The following is an 8602-nucleotide window of genomic DNA, read 5'->3' on the forward strand; positions in this document are numbered from 1 at the left end:
TGTAGGTCTTGAGATATTGACGTCAGAAAATCGCTATTTTTACTATACATTCACTGACTGACTGACTGACTGACTCACTCATCAAAAACCTAGACCACTTCCAATGGCCGTATTAACTTGAAATTTGGCATGGAGGTAGGTCTTTATGTCAAGGTAAAGGGAAAAATCTGAAAATGGCCAAGTGTGAGTCGGTTTCAAAATAATGAAGGTGGAAATTTATACCCGGTGTAAATTTATTATAAATTTATCTATATTTATATAATATATCTTCGAATGGTCGTACCGATCTGAAATTCGTTACAAAGGTTTGTATTTAGTCAAAGTAAAGTAAAAATCTGAAAACGGCCAAGTGTGAGTCACTTTCTAAAATAACGAATGTGTAACATTGATCCACGAACATAATATATGATAACATGTCATGTCAGTCAGTTGGTAAATCTAGTCCATTTAATTAATCTAGTTCATTTCTTTGTAAGAAGCATAGTGCATATTCAAAAATCTGAAAGATAGTATAAATGAGACATTTCCTTAACTAACTTAATCATAAGAAAAAAATAAAATAAACAACCTTACAAAAATAAATGAAATCCCACCCAAAACAAAAATGTGAAAGACTGCCAATTTCGATAATATGGGAATGCTTCGCCTATAAAAGAAGTGAGATCTGAATAAGTACCAAGTTCCATACACATACCTCAGTTAAAAATAGTTACTTTTTAATGATGTTACTTGGCAAGTTTTAATAGAAAATTAAATACTTGATTCATTGCGTTTAGTCGGTTTATAACAAGGTGCGTGAAAACTTGCCAAGTAACATCATTAAAAAGTAACTATTTTTAACTGAGGTATGTGTATGGAACTTGGTACTTATTCAGATCTCACTTCTTTTATAGGCGAAGCATTCCCATATTATCGAACTTAGCAGTCTTTCACATTTTTGTTTTGGGTGGGTAAATATCATACCCATAAATCATCCTGCTTAATCACTCTATCTGTTAAAAAAAACCGCATGAAAATCGTTGCGTTTTGAAGATTAAAGCGGATATAGGGACAGAAAAAGCGACTTTGTTTTAAAACGAACCATGATGCAGTTATGAGTGACAACTATTCTGACGGTCTCAATTTTAAAAGTCGTCGTGATTTTTTTCAATTGACAATAGATTTGTCATGAAAACTTGACGCTTTCATGGCAAAATAAAATTTTTCTAGTGAAATGAATAAATTATAATAAAATACAAAAAACATGGAAAAACCTAAAATAACTAAAATAAAGAAGGCAAAAACCCTGTAAGTTAAATTTTAACTAATATTTTTTTACATCCAGGTCACATAGGCAGTCGCTCCTTGTGGCACACTGGTACTCAGCTGGTTAGACTGGAAGCCGACCCCAACATAGTTGGGTAAAGCCTACACGCCTTTTTTAGACCAGGAGCCCGATTCTCCTAATTTTACTTAAGCGACATACGATTCACATTCGACTGAGATCCAATCCCGACTCAAATTACGATTGAAGCGTATGTAGCATTCCGCTGTTTTTTCTTTGAAATAAACGTTTCTATCATTTTCTGTCATTCAATAATGAATCATTTTGTCTGCAAATGATTTACGATTGCAATATGATTGCAGAGCAAACTACCGACTACCGTATAGACTAAAATCACCAAAATAACAGACCAATCGAATGTCGTTGGAATACGATTGTTCTTATTTATATTAGTAGCAGTATACCCGATATGGTTAAAACTGCTATTGCGATCATATTGCGATTCAATTTCTATTCGATTTTGACATTATTAACATAGGAGAATCGGGCCCCGATCATTTTTCGGAATGCCAAAAATCGTTGACAGATATCCCAAAGAACGCAAACGCCTCGTTAGTTCACTCGTAACCGATCGGTTTGATCATGTCCACCGTAGGATTTGAGCTAGAAGAAGGCGCCTGACTTACCTGGGGCCCGATTCTCCTATGTTAATAATGTCAAAATCGAATAGAAATTGAATCGCAATATGATCGCAATAGCAGTTTTAACCATATCGGGCAGTCTGCTACTAATATAAATAAGAACAATCGTATTCCAACGACATTCGATTGGTTTGCGATTGGTCTGCTATTTTGGTGATTTTGGTCTATATGGTAGTTTGCTCATATTGCAATCGTAAATCCAAAATGATTCATTATTGAATGACAGAAAAGGATAAAAACGTTTTTTTCAAAGAAAAATTAGCGGAATGCCATATACGCTTCAATCGTAATCGAGTCGTGATTGGATCGAACGTGAATCGAATGTAAAATTAGGAGAATCGGGCCCCTGCATTGTGGCATCTGGCATCTTCGCTCATCTTTCCTTACTCCCTGATCATGTCCTTCCTCCGAGCCTTTTTCCCAACCATGTTGCGGTCGACTTCCAGTCTAACCAGATTCAGCTGAGTACCAGTGCTTTACAAGAAGCGACTGCCTATCTGACCTCCTCAACCCTGTTACCCGGGCAAGTGTCAGACTTAGTTCTTACTACCCGTAACGACTGCCAAGGATGTTCAATGACAACCCCTGACCCCTTACTCCCTGATCATGTATAATCCACTTTGTCAAAAAATTGACGAAAATCTATCAAAAACAATAAAGACTACCTCCTTTGCAGTGCTCGAGGAATTTCAAGCTTATTATCTATGCTTGTTTATACGAAAATGTGCTCAAGGTGGGTTATAACATAAATATCATTAGTATAGTTATCGGCACGAATTTTGACCTCTGACCTTCACCTGCGCAGAAGTAATTTTTGGGTCCCTTTTGTGGTATGCAGTGAGGCGCGGGGGGCTAAAGCGGTGATTGGCCTGCAGTGCATCGCGTCATAGCCGTCACTCGGGATTGGTTCTTTGCTAATAAATCACTTCTGCGCAGATGTAGGTCAGAGCTCAAGGTACATGCCGATAACTATACATAAACACACACTGACTGTGGCTGTCATTGAACATCTTTAGCAGTCGTTACCGGTAGTCAGAAGCCAGTAAGTCTGACACCAGTCTAACCATGGGGTATTGGGTTGCCCGGGTAACTGGGTTGAGGAGGTCAGATAGGGCAGTTGCTCCTTGTAAAGCACTGGTACTCAGCTGCATGCGGTTAGACTGGTAGCCGACTTCAACATAGGTAGAATCAAGTATCGGTCACTATATTACCAGTCACCCTATATATCTTTATTTCTTTTGTTTAAAGACAAATAACATACCCAGCGCCGTATGCCCAATCTTGGAACATTGATACCACGCCAGTTCTCACAAGAGGATATCATGGGAAGGGTCCTAAGGTGTTGTAAGTACCTAAACTTTTTAAATAAATTGGTTCTTTATCTATAGGTACTTGCAGTGCCAGCGAATCGCGTAATAAGCCAGCTTGTTAAAGTATGTTATAGCCAACTGGTTAAAATAGCCGTTCAACTAAACATTTAACCCTTTGATTGTAGGTACGTATATTGTAAATAAAGTTGAAAGTTACCCCTTTGTAATAATGGCGTCCTAGGGCACGACGGCCACGGCGACTGTTCTCATATAAGGAGATCAGCCAACTGCGCAGGATATATTACAGTTCACGAGCATTTGTGCAGATACAGGTGCACTCACTATTCCTTCACTCTCATAGCCCGATGGCACTGTAATCCAACACCACCGGAGAGAGATCAGGCGAAGGACCGACATTAACGTGCTCTCCGATGCACGGGTGTATCAAGCACCAACTTTCAGACTCCGGGGCTGCTTTGTGAAAGTTTTACAAACCTACACGGCGATTTTTATAATCGAAATCGAGACCGAGGCTTTTTAGGGTTTTAGGTGTGAATCGAGGCTCTTGGCAATCCATTGGCTGAAATTACGCCATTGATATTAAATTAGTATGTTGATATCTGTTTCTCCAGCCTCTTCAACAATCCAAAGAAACGCGCAGACACTCAGAAGACCTGGAGTCAGTCGTATTCAGCCGTGCGCGGTCCTGACCCGACCGCTCCGCATCTGAAGTATGGAGTCTTTCCTAATAGGAGGGCTTGTTCCACGAGGTATGTTAGTTGGGTAGACTTTTCTATTAAGTATCTCAGGATAGGTACAGTACTCCACAGTTACATATTGGGGTCTGCAGGAGCTGCGGGATGGTTCGAAAGAGTTGCCACGGCTCTAGTAGGTACATAAAGGGTTTAAAGAGTCTGGCACTCCCTCACGCTGTACCCACAGTGGGAGGCCATTTGATTATTTCCCATAAAAAAGTGTGTCAGATACATGTAGAATAAAATGCAATAAAAAGAAATAATCAAAAGCACGGCTGTAATTCTCCACATAAGCTATATATATATATCTACACTATTCTGTACATAATGCTTCTTCTTATCGAGATTTAATCACCTAACAAGCTGTTGTATCACAGTTTTCTCAAATCAGCATGACGGTCTCTGTAACATCAACAGCGAACAGACTCCAGGCTGCTTTGTGAAAGCTTCTGAAACCTACAAAGCAATTTCTTCCCAACCCGAGATTCTAACCCGGTATCCCGTGCACATCAGACGCACTTTCGATCTCTAGACCAAAGATGCAGTTGATCAAGTCAATACAATAAACTAAAAGTAACTTTATACTATGCTTACATAGACATTAAGCCACAAACTATAGTCTGTTTTTTAATCTCGTAGACTAAATTGACACTTGCAAAATGTCAAACTTTCTAATAATTTTGCTAGCTCTGTGGTGCAGTGTTGTACTTACGATACCGGTTCGTTGAATCGTAACTTTTTATCTATAATAGACGAATTTAATATTCATTCAAAGTTTTATATTTAAAATTCACGTACGTACACATGGCTGTACGACGTGCTACAAACTGCCAGGGATATCTGACCACGCAAAGCCATGCGTAATCATCAAGGATAAGCCCATTATTTCAGGATGACTTATTGTAAAAAGTTACGATTCAACGTACCGGTATCGTAAGTACAACACTGCACCACAGAGCTAGCAAAATTATTTGGAAGTTTGACATTTTGCAAGTGTCAATTTAGTCTACGAGATTAAAAAACAGACTATAAGCACAGCTTGTATCTTGTGACTCAGATAATCATATAATTTTTTGTTTGCAGAAACTTACCCAAACCACCATTGAAACCGAATTTCAATCCTCATTGCCCACGCGAAGAAGCAAGAAGCTTGATCAGCAACAAAACATACCCAGTCCCCGCTAGAAAGAAACCGGTCAAAAAAGTTAAAGGTAAGCCAACTGGTTAAAATAGCCATTTAATATTTTTAAGCCACTTGATTAAATAGCCCGTTGAACGTAGCAGTTAACGAGTTGGCTAAAGGTGTGATTAAATGGTGTTGATAAGCCAAGGGATTATTTGATTCAAGGGGTATTTTAACCAATCGGTTAAAACATCCATAAAGATTCAGTAGCTGTTTCTCCGCGTTTTGGAAAAAGTACTTCCTGTACTAGGATAGCAGCCCCGGATCTTCAATTTTTTTTAGACGGGGCAAAAACTGAAAAATGCCGCCCCGCCTATTTATGTTTATGTCCACCAGCGAAAGTCACTTTTTTGGTAGGTAAAGGACTTAAAAAATGTGTCCAAATCATTGTAGGCTCAAACAGTTGGCCAGGTTTATGTTATGAAAGTCGAGACAGATTAATGTACACAAAAAGTTAATAAGTTTTAAAAAGCGCTGTAAAGTAACAAGCAGTCGGAAGCGCAAACTTTTTTGTTTTTAGGACTCCATATTTTTTTTTTTTTGCTATGTTTGATTTACAGCGAGACAAGACAAGGCAGCGTGGATTTGACTTATGAAGTCAACAAGGTAAATGGCAGTGTCTGTGTAATATTTTTTGAGTCTACGACACAAAAGTACCTGATTAAGCAGGTACATAGTCAAGCAACAAGTAGCCGCGAGCATAGCGAGCGCGAACTCTTTTAAGTTATTTGTTTGAAGACTCACAAATTAAACAGGGAATTATGTACAAATAAAAAGAAACCGTGATTAGAGCGAGTGCCATTTGTGTTCCATGATTCAGTGCGTCAATAAAAATAATAAACCATCAGAAAAACAGGACACAAATTGTCATTTAGCCGCGAGCGTAGCGAGCGAGAATTTTTTCACTTAGTTGGAGGATGTTAAAGTGAAAAATAATCAAAATGATCAATTAAATAAAGCGAAAGCGACTTTTTTAGAGACTTTGCTTGTCAGTATCATGATACAATTGAACTTCCTTATGAAACGGGTGTAATTTCATCGAAATTTCCTGGTGGTGGGGCGTCCCGCGGGGCCCCTGAGACCGAGGCGCCCGGGTTATTCGCACACTCTGCACCGTAGGTTAAGGGTGCGTCCACATCTGGCGAATGCGCAGCACGCGAGCCGATCGCGAGCTGTCCGCGAGCTGCGCGCGTGCAGTCACTGCAATAGTTCGGTGCGCCTCTTTAGCGCAACTCACGCAAGGCTCGTATAGAGCGCGCGAGCGGCGCGCGATCTGCGCGCAATCAGTTCTCGCCCTTACAGTTCCGTATATTGGCTCAGTACTATCGAAGATGGCAGACGTCGCGCGCCGCCAGCGCGCCGCTCGCGTGCGGCGCTTATGTCGCGCGCGAGCTGCGCGCGGGCGGCGCAGAAGCGGCGCACGAACAAAAATGCACGCGCGCAGCTCGCGGACAGCTCGCGATCGGCTCGCGTGCTGCGCATTCGCGGCGCATTCGCCAGATGTGGACGCACCCTAAGACGGCCCTGTAGGTAACTATTATGGTAATCTGTGATGTAGGATTTAAAATCAGGCAGCCGCCTGATTTTGTCGCCCCCTGAATTTGCCGCCCGGGGCATGGGCCCCGGCTTGCCCCCCCCCCTAGATCCGGCGCTGTAGGATAGATAGAATACATGCTTTATTCTAGCAGTCTTAGCAGTCTAACTGGGTGCAGCTGAGTATGTGTGCCACAAGGCCTATCTGATCTCCTCAACCCAGTTACCCAGGCAACCCAATACCTCTACTTAAGACTCTAGATCTGCTGAACAGATTTTTAAAATTCTTTTGCCCATAGAAAGCCATATTTGTGAGTGACAAATATGGCTTTCTCAGTCGCTCCTTGTGGCACACGTACTCAGCTGCATCCGATTAGACTGGAAGCCGACCCCAACATATATAGTTGGTAACGGCTAAGTATATGATGATTAATTTATCGTCTATTTTTTTATTTTTCAGAACAACAATCCGACTCGCCAATGCTGGTAATCAGAGCTTTAGACAAAACATTCACAAAACAGCTGTCCCTATCAGAAATAATGCACGTTGATATAAAACCCGGTAAAAGAATTACTGGTACACCCAGTTTCTGTCCGCCTAACTACAAGGGATTATCACCGAAACTCATGAGCATTCGCACACCTGGATAAATTGGAAACGTACTTTTTTAGCAACGGTGAATATAGTTTTTTTTTTTTAAGGAAATTTTTCGTAATTTGCTGTGAGAAATGTTTTACTTTTTTATGTTTTCCCATTAGTGGTTTGAGTAATGGGAATTTGGGTACGGATAAAGCAATGCTAAAGATTTTTTTTTGTAATTCGTTTTTTTATTATTGTTGGAAAAATGTGTTGTTTTTTTTTTATTTTCTGAATAATGGGAAATTAAGGATGTGGAAATTATTGCATTTTTTGTGAGTTTTTGACGGATATTTTTGAGTTAATTAGCATATCTACTATCTTATCTGTACTCACCGAAATATGACTGAATTATAAAACAGATTTTTGATTTCCTGCCGACATTTTAGCTTTGTTTATTCGCACTCAATTTTTTTCCAGATGGGAATTTTAATTTTCCGAATGGGAATTCATTATTATTTAATTTTGCTGAAATTGGCACACATATTGACCGTGCTATTTGATCTCTGCAATTTAAGTAATATGGGAATTAGTGGTCCTCCAATGGGAAAATATAAATTATTGTGTTTTTTATATAATGGGGTTGTAATAAAAATGTAACTGATTTAAATTGTATTTTGTCTTTTATTTACTCGTCTAATGTTTCTGTAAGTATCCAGTTTCTACAAGACGTTTCCTCTTTATTATGATATTATAGATAAGAACATCTTTGACAGTCGTTTCGGGTATTCAGAAGCCAGTAAGTCTGACAACCAGTCTTACCAAGGGGTATTGGGTTGCCCGGGTAACTGGGTCGAGGATAGGCAGTCGCTCCATGTGGCAGACTGGTACTCGGCTGCATGCGGTGAGGCTGTGAGCCGGCCTCAACATAGTTGGGAAAAGGCTAGGCAGATGAAGATGATAGATACGCATAGATTTTAAAATAAAACACGAATAATACACTTAAATCATATCAGTTTATTTTTCCATCCGAATGATAGTTTTAATAGAACACTTTTAAAAACAGATTCTTATTACCAATAATAGATGGCGCTATCTTAACACTTATATTAACGATAAACGGCCGTTTTCAATATTATATCTTGACTTGAGATAGAATTTTGACATAGGGAAGCCACATAAAAGTAACATACAGATAAGATATTGGAAATGACCTTAAACCACACTGCAAGCTTCTAGTCGGCCGATAGTTTGTTTGGGCTCATAAATCAGTATGAAG

At 39.7% G+C, this 8602-nt stretch overlaps 1 long non-coding RNA gene across 1 annotated transcript; it reads left to right on the plus strand.

Moving 5' to 3' along the window:
* Window positions 1-5035: 5035 nt before the first annotated feature.
* LOC124644580 lies at window positions 5036-7998 on the plus strand. Its single transcript, XR_006986087.1, has 2 exons — window positions 5036-5241; window positions 7207-7998. It is a non-coding gene; the product is annotated as an uncharacterized LOC124644580 (long non-coding RNA).
* The last annotated feature ends 604 nt before the right edge of the window (window positions 7999-8602 follow it).

The sequence above is a fragment of the Helicoverpa zea genome, chromosome 30 (genome assembly GCF_022581195.2).
Source record: "Helicoverpa zea isolate HzStark_Cry1AcR chromosome 30, ilHelZeax1.1, whole genome shotgun sequence".
NCBI classification, from domain to species: Eukaryota; Metazoa; Arthropoda; class Insecta; order Lepidoptera; family Noctuidae; genus Helicoverpa; species Helicoverpa zea.